General features: G+C 41.6%; 1 protein-coding gene across 1 annotated transcript in view; it reads left to right on the top strand.

Moving 5' to 3' along the window:
• Positions 1–13,551, top strand: part of TIAM1 (TIAM Rac1 associated GEF 1) — a 261,857-nt gene that overhangs the window by 65,340 nt on the left and 182,966 nt on the right. Inside the window, 1 exon segment of the mRNA XM_050937175.1 lies at positions 5,028–5,224. The gene's annotated coding sequence lies outside the window, so the exon portion shown is untranslated.

Genomic DNA, 13,551 nt, shown 5'->3' with positions numbered 1-13,551 from the left:
ACTGTTGCAACTGAATAGATGTCCTTGTCAGAAAACAATGATTTGTTACATTTGATTGACTGCAATATTGTGGAAACTCCAGGCCCAGCATTTAAATTTAGTGCAATGATTAGTGTAACAGAAAGTTTCCAAATATTAGCTAATGAATAATTTTACTATTGTTGTTTGTGCTTGAGCAAAGCTGTAGTAGGAACAGTGTTATGTGGTCAGGGAACAGCCAATACAAGTTTCAGGTTTCAGTTCAGTCTCATAGAATACATTGAAATTGGTCAATAAATTATTGTTTCATTTTAGTAGAGTAGCTTATCTTCAACATGGGTCATACAAACTCTTAGCCTGAGATTTGGGTTGATTTTTATGAAATTTCACAGTTAATGAAATTTTATTTGAGGTAACATGAAACAGGGATTTCTGGCCTTCTGGCTTCTCTGAATAGGGCCACCCAGGAGGCGGGGGGGGCAAGTGGGGCAATTTGCCCTGGGCCCCACAGGGGCCCTGCGAGCCCTGGCCGAGAATCCCTTCCCTGGCTATTAACTCAGTGGCGGTCCGGGTCTTCGGTGGCACTTCGGCAGCGGGCCCTTTACTTGCTCCAGGTCTTCGGCTGCGGGTCCTTCACTGCTGTCGAAGACACGGAGTTGAGTGAAGGACCCACCGCAGACTCGGAGCGCTGCCTGGTGAGTACAAGCGCCGCAGCGGATGGCACCTTTTTTTATGTCCGCTCCCCTGCTTTGCCCCAGGCCTCCTGAATCCTCTGGGCGGCCCTGTCTCTGAATCAAGGAGCCCTGGGTACCTGGAGATCAGGATTTAACAGAGACTGTTGTTTCCCTTTGTAATGTTTGCACCCCACTGGTGTAGCTTGTCACTTGCAATCTGTACAAATTTGTGTAATTCTGATCAGTCTGACATACGAATTATATAACTAGCTGGATTTTTATTATAAAATGTGTATTTTTTGATGTATGTTAAATTTCATATGGTGGTTTTTAGGGGTAATTTAGAGGAATATATTTTGTTAAGTAAAACCAAAAATTACAAAAGGAGCTTACTGAGCTTCTCTAAGGATTTCAGTATTGGGTTTGCAATATGAAATCTGAGCTTCCTTGGAAAACTGCAGTAAAGTTGACAAACTTAAAGATGCAGGTTAATTTAATGGCTGTTGATGAAAAAATTAAAGCACAGTGACAGAAGGTTATTGCAGGGTCAGCATCTAGGCACGCAGACTGAAGTTAATGGGGGTCTGTTCTAGTGTTGGGGTCAACCCACAGAGCTCATTGTAGGGTTCAGGCCATTGTTTGCAAACAGAGTGCCAGATTCTGCTGTTTTTTACTTACTCTGTGAGTAGCTTCATTATCCTGCCACTCTTACTCACATGGTGCCTTATGCTACAAGCAGCTCTGTAAGTGATAAGGAGCACTATTGTCAATAGAGCTGATTGTGGAGTAAAGCACTACCAGAGTAGGAGTGGCAGACTCTGACCCAAAGCTTTGAGTAATACTAGAGTATTTCTACAGTTGCTTTTTTGTTTTTCATGCAACTGAACAAGGTTGGCTTGCTTGTTATCCTTTCTCTGTGTTGCTGGATTAAGTTGCTGTTTTGAAGTGTGTAATTACTCTAATGACCAAAAGTAACAAAATGAAGAGGTCTGTTCATGCTGAGCATTGATAGCTTCTGTGGTTATTTCTTTCCTCCCAGAGTTAAAGCTGTGAAGTTAGAGATGAAACCTGTATTTCTTATTTCTCAGGCTGGTATTGTAATTGTTGTTAGGGTCTTGTTTACATAGATTAATGCTGCTTTTAAATTAGAGTAATTGTCAAAAGTCTGGAGAACTATGTGGGTGATCAAAAATATTTCACATGGGGGGAAGGCAAGTACCTTTATCCACTAGACCAGTGGTTTTCAAACTTTTTTTTTCTGGAGGAAAATTGTTGCCTGCGATCCAACAGAGCTGGGGATAAGGGGTTTGGGGTGTGGGAGGGGCTCAGGGCTGTGGCAGAGGGTTGAGGTGCGAGGGTGAGGGCTGCAGGGTGGGGCTGGGAATGAGGGATTCAGGATGTGGGAGGGAGCTCTGGGCTGGGGCAGGGAATTGGGGTACAGGAGGGGGGTCAGGCTCTGAGCTGGGGTGCAGGCTTGGGTGGGCAGGGATGAGGGGCTAGGGGTTCAGGATTCACTCAGTTTGGGGGGGCTCAGGGCTGGGACAGGGAGTTGGGGTACGGAAGGGTGTCAGGGCTCTGAGCTGGGTTGCAGGGTGGGAGGGGGCAAGAATGAGGAGGTTGGGGTGCAGGGTCCCGGCCAATAGGAGTGCGGAGCCAGAGCTCGAGGTGGGGGAAGTGCATAGAGCCCCATAGCCCCCCTGCCTAGAAGCTGGACTCATGGCTGGCTGCTTCTGGGGTGCAACGTGGTGTCGAAACAGGTGGGCAGTAGCCTGCCTTAGCTGGGCAGCACCGTCAACTGGACTTTTAACATCCCGGTTGGTGGTGCTGACCGGAGCAACCCGGTGCCTTAAATGCTGCGACCTGAACTTTGAAAAACACTGCGCTAGACTGGGCCGCATCCTAAAATGCGTCACTGGTGTATTCTGTTGTCATAAGACCAAACTGGTCTCTCTCCCCCTAAATTTGAGATATTACTTCAAATTTTAATAGAACAAATTGATTTAAAAGAATAAGTTAGAACTGCCATCCTGCAAATGATGTGTGGGCTCATAAGTGCCTAAGTCTCAATGAAAGCAGCTCCTAAGTAGAGGTAGGTGAATGATGGATTTTTTTGGTTTAATGATACTTTTTTTTTTGGATTTTTTCAGTGAATTGAAAAGCTGAAGAAAATTTTTAGTTGAAACTAATCAAAATGTTTTGGTAATGTCAAAATAAATGCTATAAATGACAATGGGTAGTCATTGGGCCGGGGAAAGAGACTGAAGCAATTGAGAGAGATTACTTTGCGAGAGGGCTCATGTAAGCAATGTGGGCTTCCAGTCTGACCAGTGTTAATCACCCTCATCTGTGACAGCAGTAGTTCAGTCTCCGTACTCCTCTGCTGGGATTGCCAGGAATGTAGCCAGCTGATGCCAGTAAATTTCTTTGTTGAATGCATTTCACCCTATTTGTGATCTCTGCAACATTAGATTCTCGCTTGGATTGAAACTTTTTATTTCATAATATATACTTTTCTTATTATTATACTTAAGTTTAAGGTTTTTTGAACACTTATTTTAGTGACATTATTTATTACTGATGAATCTGCTTAAGTTTCATTAAATCTTCTTACACCTCTACCCCGATATAACACTATCCTCGGGAGCCAAAAAATCTTACCACGTTTTAGGTGAAACCGCGTTATATCGAACTTGCTTTGATCCACTGGAGTGCGCAGCCCCACCCCCCGGAGTGCTGCTTTACCACACGATATACAAATTTGTGTTTATATTGGGGTGTGTTATATCGGGGTAGAGGTGTAGGCGTAATTCATGTGACTATGGAAAAGCATCTCTGTCATCAGAGTCTCTCATTCCCAACAGCTGAAAGCATAATTAAACTTTCTCAGTCAGAAGGGAGCTATTCTTTTAATTACAGCATCTTCTTTATGCCATGCAAAGCATTCATACAAAGAATAGCTTGACAGTTTACTAAATTTGATATGCATGCTTTCTTATTATCCTTTTTTCTTAGATACAATGCTGACTGGAAGAAATGACACTGAAAGACCCATAGTACTACTGTACCTTTTGCTTTGGCTGAAGCTGGTGAATTTTTTTTGAAGTATTAATAGCATCAATAGACTTTTTTAGTGCAGTAGGACAAATAGGACAAAACCACATCAGAAGTTACTCTTCTAGGCTTTCTTCACCATCTTTGTTCTATTATCTCTCTCAGAAAGCAAATTTTTAGATGAAAGTTCGGTAATTGGGGAAAAAATTTAAAGAAAATTGTGATTTCTCTATGAAATAAACACAACTTCCAGATGTGTAAATGGGTGTGTGTAAATTGATACCTTAAAATGTTAATTATAGAATGGTAATTCCCAGAAGGGTGCCTTATATGGAGCTCCCAGGGGACTACAAGCAGGGAACATGCTCTTATGGTTAGGGGATTGGACTGAGATTTCGAACATGTGATATCACTTCCTAGCTCTGCAACGAACTTCCTGTGTGATTTTGGGCAAGTCACTTAATGTTTCTGTGTCTGTTACTTTCTTCTGTAAGATAAGTTTACTAGCATGGGGGATTGGTGTGTGGATATATGCATTAATATTTGTGAGGCATTCTAATTCCATGGGGATTAGGCCTGGATATGTACTTCGATGAAGGCACACTGAGTTAAAACACGCCTGCATACTTTGCATAAAGGCTCATCTGGTTGTTGAGTCAAGTCCTAAATAATTTTCTGTATTATGTAATATTTCTCTTTTTTTTCTTTTAGTGAAACTAGCAATTTTCTTTATATATTAAAAATGCACCTTTCCTGCCTTTTAATTTAGATCCCTGATCTATTTATTTCATGGCTCCTGATTTAGATACTAATTTTGCATACGCTGAAGTGTGCATGCTTCGGTATCATACACCATACCTACAGTTGAAACAACCGAAATGTGTCTGTATTCATCTTATGTAACTATCCTTATGATGGATACCTTTATGATCCTTCCCCATCTTGATTTTTTCCCTTCTGATTTGCAAAGCAAATTCTGCTTCGTGGGTAGTGTGTGTCATTACAAGAGTCTTCCCTAGCAACCAGATATTTCTAATAATAGCCCAAATTCATTGCCAAAAATCTTGAAATGTGGCAGAGCATCTTTGAACCCCAGGATGTTACACTGCAGCCTCTCTGATAAGTTAAAGCCTACAGTTTCTTTCAAATAATTGAATAAAATAAGGTTTACTGAACTGTAAGTAAAATTGATTCTGTGAATAGTGTATGGTTGTTTGAGGCTTAAGAGAGATTCCTCCGATGCTTACATATTAAAAAAAAAAAAAATGCTTGTGAAGCCAAAATGTTTTTGCTGTGTATCCATGTGTATGATTTCATTTACAGCTTCCTGTCTGAACAGTCATCTGCTTGATGAGCACCTGATCTTGAGAGACATGTATTGCCTTGATAAGCTATGCTGTATTTGATGTTATCTACATAATTGTTGCTGTTGGACCTTCTGCATCTGTGACCTGGAGCAGCATACTATATGATTGCAAGACAGGATGATCAGTTAAGGTCTTTCCTTTCGTGCAGAATAGGTATGTATGGTCTTCATTATGTTCATTTTGTGCCTATTAACAGACTTTGGTTTTTAGAGACTATTTAAGGTATCTTTCGTGTGTGGCCATTGTCTCTTCCCCATCTCTCCATTTAAAAACCCCCCAAGTCTTTCCTTTTCATAGAGCTCCAGAAATAAGAGCTGCAAAAGACTTATTAGGTCACAAATTCATCCTTTGGCATTGCAGCATTTCCCTTTACAGTTGATTTTAATTGCTTTCCTTTGGAAGCTATTTCATAGTCTAATAGATTTCACTGTTATTTTTTTCTCCTAATATTCAGCCTAAATTTTCCTCTGTTGATTTCATCTCAGTTATGTCCTTCTGTTCCACTTTAACAGTTCCTTTCCCTCCTTGGAGTTTAGATACTTTTACAGTACTTTTCCTTGGATTGTTTTTCCTTGTAATATAACTAATAAATTTAAGCAAACGTCTTTTAAATGATCTGGCATCACATCATAAGTTGATTTATTTATAACTTCCTACCACAGGAGTAGTTTTCAGCCCTGTAGTGAAAAGGTGACCAATTTAATTAAAATTAGAATATGCCATAATTTTCATTAAAAAAAAAGTTGTTATAAAAGATGTGACAGTGAAAGCACTAGAAATTTAAAGTTCTTTCTTTTTTTATCTCCAGAATGTATTCAGTGTGCGCAATGCAAGCTTCCCCACGGTATCTTACCTATATGCCATAACTCCTGTTTTTGGTAAGACACTTTATCCTGCAGCAAGGGCTTGTTTGCACTGAGAAAATGCATCAACTAGCATTATGTTTAAACATGATTTTGCCCTTAGCATGGACAAGAATAGTCCTGTTTTAAAAAAATCTTACTGAGGCCTGGTCTACACTACGCATTTAAACCAATTTTAGCAGCGTTTAACTGATTTAACGCTGCACCCGTCCACACAACGAGGCCCTTTATATCGATTACAAAGGGCTCTTTAAACCGGTTTCTGTACTCCTCCCCGACGAGAGGAGTAGCGCTGAAATCGGTATTACCATATCGGATTAGGGTTAGTGTGACCGCAAATCGACGGTATTGGCCTCCAGGCAGTATCCCACAGTGCACCAGTGTGACCGCTCTGGACAGCAATCTGAACTCAGATGCATTGGCCAGGTAAACAGGAAAAGCCCCGCGAACTTTTGAATTTAATTTCCTGTTTGCCCAGCTTGGAGCTCTGATCAGCACGGGTGGCGATGCAGTCCCAAATCCAAAAAGAGCTCCTGCATGGACCATACAGGAGATACTGGATCTGATCGCTGTATGGGGAGACAAATCTGTTCTATCAGAGCTCCGTTACAGAAGACGAAATGGCAAAGCATTTGAAAAAATCTCCAGGCTATGATACAGAGTCCACAGCACAGTGCTGTGTGACAAGCATAATGGAAAGCCAAAGAATCAAATGGACGCTCATGGAGGGAGGGAGGGGGTACTGAGGACTCTAGCTATTCCACAGTCCCCAGCAGTCTCCGAAAAGTATTTGCATTCTTGGCTGAGCTCCCAGTGCCTGTAGGGTCAAACACATTTTGCGGGGTGGTTCAGGGTATAGCTCGTTAATTTAGACACAGACACAGACACAGACACAGACACACACACGAAAGAAAAGGGGAAAAAATAGTTTCTTGACTCTTTTTAATGTCACTGTATGTCTACTGCATGCTGCTGGTAGATGCGATGCTGCGGCAGTGAACAGAAGTGTCCTCTCTCCTCTCCTCCCCGGTGGCAGACGGTACAATATGACTGCTATCCGTCGTCATCATCAGCCCGTGAGTGCTCCTGGCTGGCCTCAGGTGAGGTTGGCCAGGGGCGCCTGGGTAAAAATAGGAATGACTCCCGGTCATTCCCAGTCGATGGTACAGAACGGCTGGTAACCGTCTTCATCATAGCAACTGGGGGCTTAGCTCCATCAGCCCCCTCCCTTTCATGTGTAAAGAAAAGATTCTGTACTGCCTGGACTATCATAGCAGCTGGAGGCTGCCTCCCACTCATTTTATCTCACTAGCAAGTCAGTGTTTCTTATTCCTGCATTCATTATTACTTCATCACACAAATGGGGGAACACTGCAACAGTAGCCCAGGAGGGTTGGGAGAGCAGGGAAGCAACGGGTAGGGTTGTTGCAGTGGCACTCCCTAGAATGGCATGTAGCTCATCATTTCTGCGGGATCTGACACGGAGCGGCTGTGCTCTCTGGTACACTGGTTCTCTAGTACGCTTGCCCCATATTCTAGGCAGGACTGACTATTTTTAGATACCGTAAAGGAGAGATTGACTTGGGGAGTCATTCCCATTTTTGTCTTTGCACCCCCAGCCGACCTCAGCCAGGGGCACCCATGTCAACAGCAGATGGTACAGAACGACTGATAACCGTCATCTCAGTGCCAATTTACAATGGCATTGCAGACGGTACAGAACAACTGATAACTGTCTCTGCTATCTTGCAAAGGCAAATGAATGCTGCTGTGTAGCGCTGCAGTACCGCCTCTGTTAGCAACATCCAGTAGACATATGGTGACAGTAAAAATAATGCTGAACGGGCTCCATGGTTGCCGTGCTATGGTGTCTGCCAGAGCAATCCAGGGAAAAAGGGCGCAAAATGATTGTCTGCCGTTGCTTTCACGGAGGAAGGAATGAGTGACGACATTTACCCAAAATCACCTGCGACACTGTTTTTGCACCATCATGCATTGGGGTCTCAACCTAGAATTCCAATGGGCGGAGGAGTCTGTGGGAACTATGGGAATAGCTACGGAATAGCTACCCACAGTGCAACGCTCCAGAAATCGACGCTAGCCTCGGACCATGGACGCACACCACCGAATTAATGTGCTTAGTGTGGCCGCGTGCACTCGACTTTATACAGTCTGTTTTACAAAACCGGTTTATGTAAAATCGGAATAATCCTGTAGTGTTACCTACCACATCTCAGGGTATGTCTACAAGTTTTATTTAACATGTTAAATGTGGCCAAAACATTTTGTAACATAATGTGTTTCCGATGGTAGGCCTAGCCTAAAAGGACAGTTCAATCTCTCAGAGGGGTAGCCGTGTTAGTCTGGATCTGTAAAAGCGGCAAAGAGTTCTGTGGCACCTTATAGACTAACAAACGTATTGGAGCATGAGCTTTCGTGGGTGAATACCCACTTTGTCGGATGCATGACATGTAGTTCAATCTCTGTGTGCTTTACTGATATGGCTGATAATAGCATCAGCTGGTGCCAATTGTGCGGGTGGATTTCCTTATTTAGAGAACTGCCAAGCAGGAACTGCATTAAGAACCTAATCCAAAGCCATCTGAAATCAGTATGCGTCTCTCCATTGACTTCAGTGGGCTTTGCATCAAACCCTGAGACCACTAACTCATTTCACGCTGACCACTGAGTAGTCTTCAGGTGATACAAGGAAACAATAAATCTGTGCCTTCCTTGGTGTATCTAAAACATAGAAATATACAATTTTCCGTTATGGATCATATCATTGCTCCTTTGAGGCTGAAATCCTACACTCAGCAATGATCACTACTTGTTATGTGTAGAGGAAGGGAAAAAATGTGCAATACTCTACATGGTTTAAGGTTTCCTTCCTGACTTGTGGTCAGATTGAACCTTGAAGCATGAAATTTGTTTACTCCTGGCTTTGCCCGCCTGGCTAAAATTGTTCTTATGTAACATAAAATTCTCTATATGTCCCTCCCTCCTAAACAGAGGGATGACCTCCAAAGAAGTACAGTAACTCCTCACTTAATGTTGTAGTTATGTTCCTGAAAAATGTGACTTGAAGCAAAACGATGTTAAGTGAATCCAATTTCCCCATGAGAATTAATGTAAATGACAAAAGACTATATACACACACCCTGACATTAGCCCCCATTGCTCCTCCTCCTCCACCCCCCAGCAAGCAGGCGTCTCAGGGAGCAGCTCCAAGGCAGAGGGCAGGAGCAGCGCATGGCAGTGGAGGGGGGGACAGCTGTAACTGATAGCCTGCTGGGCAGCTGCTGCATAGGGAACATAAGGGAGGGGAGAGTTGATAGGGGGACTGCCGGTCCACCCTGGTTACAGTCCCCCCACCAGCTAGTTTCACCGGGCTGCTCTTCCTGCAAGCAGTGGACAAAGCAGGCGGCTGCTAAACAATGTTGTAAGGGAGCATTGCGCAACTTTAAATGAGCATCTTCCCTAATTGATCAGCAATGTAACAACGAAACAGCGTTAACCGGGACGACTTTAGGTGAGGAGTTACTGTAAACACAATTTTGTATGTAGATTAAAAATGATGATATCACAGAGGTATGTATTTCTGGATCAGTAGTTATAGATTGTTGGTTAATGTAAAAAACAAGAGAAGCCACTAATAACATAATGAAATGTCATACTTTGATTCACTTTTATACATGTTGTAGAAAAATGATAATCAGATGGAAAATTTGCATTAAGTTAAATAGTTAAAATTCTAATAGTTCATTCTCCAGGGCAATCCTGCCATATGTGTTCAGTTTTCGGAAGTTTGACTGTATACATCATCTGCTTTTAGTTCCAAACAATATAACATTTATTACTGAATTCAGAACAAGTTGTTTTGGAAAAAATTCTGTAAGGAGTCAAAAGCTGTCTGTAATTTTGATTTCTGCTATGGCATCATTACTATATGCAGTATATACCATCTGTGTAAAAGAGGATGGTAATGAATATGTATAACACTTAAGTGACTGTTAATTGTCCTAATGATAATCATTGTGATTACAGTTTCTTCAAGGAATATTACAAATACTTCTCTTCTTGGGAATACAGCTAGATTCTTTCAAGTATTAGCGGGGTAGCCGTGTTAGTCTGTATTCACAAAAATAACGAGGAGGCCAGTGGCACCTTAAAAACTAACAGATTTATTTGGGCATAAGCTCTTGTGGGTAAAAAACCTCACTTCTTCAGATGCATCACTAGGGTGACCAGACAGCAAGTGTGAAAAATCAGAACGGGAGTGTGGGGTAAAGGTACCTATATAAGACAAAGCCCCAGATATCAGACCTGTAAAATCAAGACATCTGGTCACCCTAACTGGGACACTTTTTAAAAAATTTCTTTTGGTGCCATAACTGCATGCCCAATGCGAAGGTCCAGCTGTGGGCAGGTTGTAGTGTGCAGATCCACACTCTGGAAACACATGATTTGAGATAAATAACAGCTAACTCCTGTATCCCCTTAGGGGTACAATCCCGAGCACCTTCTGTGTAGTGCTGGGTGCCTATTGTTAATGAAGGGCCAGCATTATCCTAGGTACTTTACCGATAGATATGAAGACAGAATTCCTGACTAAATGAACATACTGCAGCACATTCGTTGACGGCAACCTGGCCTACATGGCTGTGCAGGTATATTAGGAGGACGGAGACTCTCCCTTCCACGCCTCTGTGCAGTCTGCCTAGATCTTGGGTGTGAAAGGGTAAAAAGACGCTACATAGCTCCTATTCTCCCTACCACAGTGGGGTGAACAGCAGTCACATAATGAGATCTTGGCTTAACTCCCAGTGTACTGTCTAGAGTAGCTTAGGGAGTGGGAGGATACGGGTATGACTACACTTAAATTGGTACAGCAGTGCAGTTGCGGCTCTAGTGCTTCAGTGTAGACACCACCTATACTGACAGGAAGGGTTCTCCCATCAGCACAGATAATCCACCACCTCCCTAAGAAATCGTAGCTGGGTTGATGGAAGAATTTTCATCAACCTAGCGCTGTCTACACCATGGTATAGGTTGGCTTAGTTATGTGACTTGGGGGTGTGGATTTTTCATGCCCCTGAGACACGTAGGTATGCTGATGTAAGTTTCCTATGTAGACCAGCCCTGCATGTGTGTTGTAATCTGCTTGAAAGAGCCAGTACTGAGGAAGAATTAAGGAAGGAATCAGATGCTCTGAGGTGTGGTTCCTTCCGTGCAAGCCCTACCGCTTACACATGGCAGTGTAAAAATGCAATCCAGTCCTACAAGGGTGCCATGCAAACAGGAGGAAAGTGGGAGTGAAAAGGAGCAACAAAACCCAAAGCATTGCTGTTGTGAAATGGAGCATGTCTTACAAGATGCACAATTACAAAAAAAATTGAGTTGAAATATTCTTAATACATTCATTTCAGTAGGATTTGAGGGGACTAGGCACCAAAATGGAAGTAAAACAAAACCAGTATTTTATTTTGTTACACTGATTTCTCTTTCTACTGTTCATTTGCATGGCTGTTTCTAGCAGGACTTGATAGACTTTTTGAAAACCTACTTCTCTCTGATTTAATGTTCAGTTCCTGTATTTTGAAGAAGAGTGTGTGTGTGTGTAATTACTTCAAAATCTTAATAAAAATAAATGAGGGTTATGGGGAAGGGAAGACCAGGAATTTGGACATTTGTCCACTGCCTGATAGACAAAAATGTACTGTGATTATCTTCCTGATGAGAGGATATTGTCTGTTGTTTTTTGTTATAATTGAACCAAAAAAAAGTTGCTTCCTAATCAAAGTATTCACTTTTATTCTTGATATGGCAAAAATTAAATTGGTGGTAGACAAATGTAGTGAAAGACCAAAGTTGTGAATCAATGTTCAGCAAAGCTAAGGATTGAGACTGAGGAGGGTAGGAGGGGAATTACTTCTCTACCAATTACATAATGAGTCTGAGAGGCTGTCTGATGTGAACAGTTGGAGCAGACTTCCCATTGGAGATGGAAGATGATTCTGGACATGAAGGCTGCTGCCTTGCATTCTTGTGTCATCACTTACACCTGTGCGAAGTGAGTGAAAAGCGACCACTGTAAGTGAGAGGAATTCTGATTTGGTGCTATTTTGCAACCACTTTGTACTCCCTTTGCACAGATGTAAAATAACACAAATGGCAAGGCAGGGCAGACTGTGCCCTCATTTCCTTTGACAGTCAGAGAGAGCACATTAAACCAGAGGTAGGCAACCTATGGCACGCTTGCTGAAGGCGACATGCGAACTGATTTTCAGTGGCAGTCACACTGCCTGGGTCCTAGCCACCAGTCTGGGGGGCTCTGCATTTTAATTTAATTTTAAATGAAGCTTCTTAAACATTTTAAAAACCTTATTTACTTTACATACAACAATAGTTCAGTTACATATTATAGACTTATAGAAAGAGACCTTCTAAAAAACATTAAAATTATTACTGGCACGCGAAACCTTAGATTAGAGCGAATAAATGAAGACTCAGCACACTACTTCTGAAAGGTTGCCGACCCCTGCATTAAACTAAAGTTACAGGAAATCATCTTAGACAACACAATAGTAGGCTTCTTGACCAGAAGTCATTCCAATGACGCTTGGTATCCATGTGGTATTATGAACTAAGTACAAAATGAATGTTTTGGCCACATCATCTGTCAATAAAGGAACCTCTGATCCTGTAATATTATTTTCTGTACTTAGCTTCTTTCTGGAATGAGTTCAGCCTTATAGGCATATGATCGCTACACTTGATTGTAACTGAGAGGGCTAATATTATTGTATCATGAATTTTGTTATGAAAGTCCTATCAAGTTTTGTAAAATACTTTAAGTACAGTATATAGAGTTTAATATATGGTATGTTTCACTTTGTCTTCCATGATATGTATCTAATGAAATATCCTTTCTAGCTGGTTTCAAAGGAAAAAAAAATCAAACTCCTATGGAAACAGTGGAACAATAAGTTAGAGAACAATAAAGAATTTTAAAACCCCCAAGCTGAGCTGAATATCTTAGGCACATAACCGATAATAAAGAAAAATTGATTTCTGTGGAACTACAATATTCACTTCCTTGGCTTTTGAACTAATATCATAAACAACTAAGTTAATTTTCAAACTGTGCTTTACTTCCTAAAATAATTCCTTGAGCATGTCTTTTAGAAAAACATCCAGTCTTCATTTAAAAATTGCCAAAGGAAGAGAATCTACCATAACCTTGGTAAACTGTTCCAATGGTTAATTACTCTTGTTAAAAATTTACATCTCTTTTCCAGTCTGAATTTGTCTAGCTTCAACTTCCAGCCATTGCATCATGTTTATACCTTTGTCTGCTAGACTGAAGATCTATTAAATTATTACATATTTGTTCCCCATGTAGGTTCTTGGCTCTAAATAGATTGAGCTACTTGAATCTATCATTACAAGGCATCCGTGAATCATTTTCCTTGCTCTTCTCTGAACCCTCTCCAATTTATCAACATTCTTTTTGAATTGTGGACCCCAGAACTGGACACAATATTCCAGCAGCAGTCACACCAGTGGCAATTTGTAAATCAAAATTAGATGCTTTTCTAAAAAATATACCCTATG

This window comes from Gopherus flavomarginatus, chromosome 1 (assembly GCF_025201925.1).
Source record: "Gopherus flavomarginatus isolate rGopFla2 chromosome 1, rGopFla2.mat.asm, whole genome shotgun sequence".
Taxonomy (NCBI): domain Eukaryota; kingdom Metazoa; phylum Chordata; order Testudines; family Testudinidae; genus Gopherus; species Gopherus flavomarginatus.
Note: the sequence above shows the minus strand (reverse complement) of the source record. Positions and strands in the feature narration are given on the sequence as shown.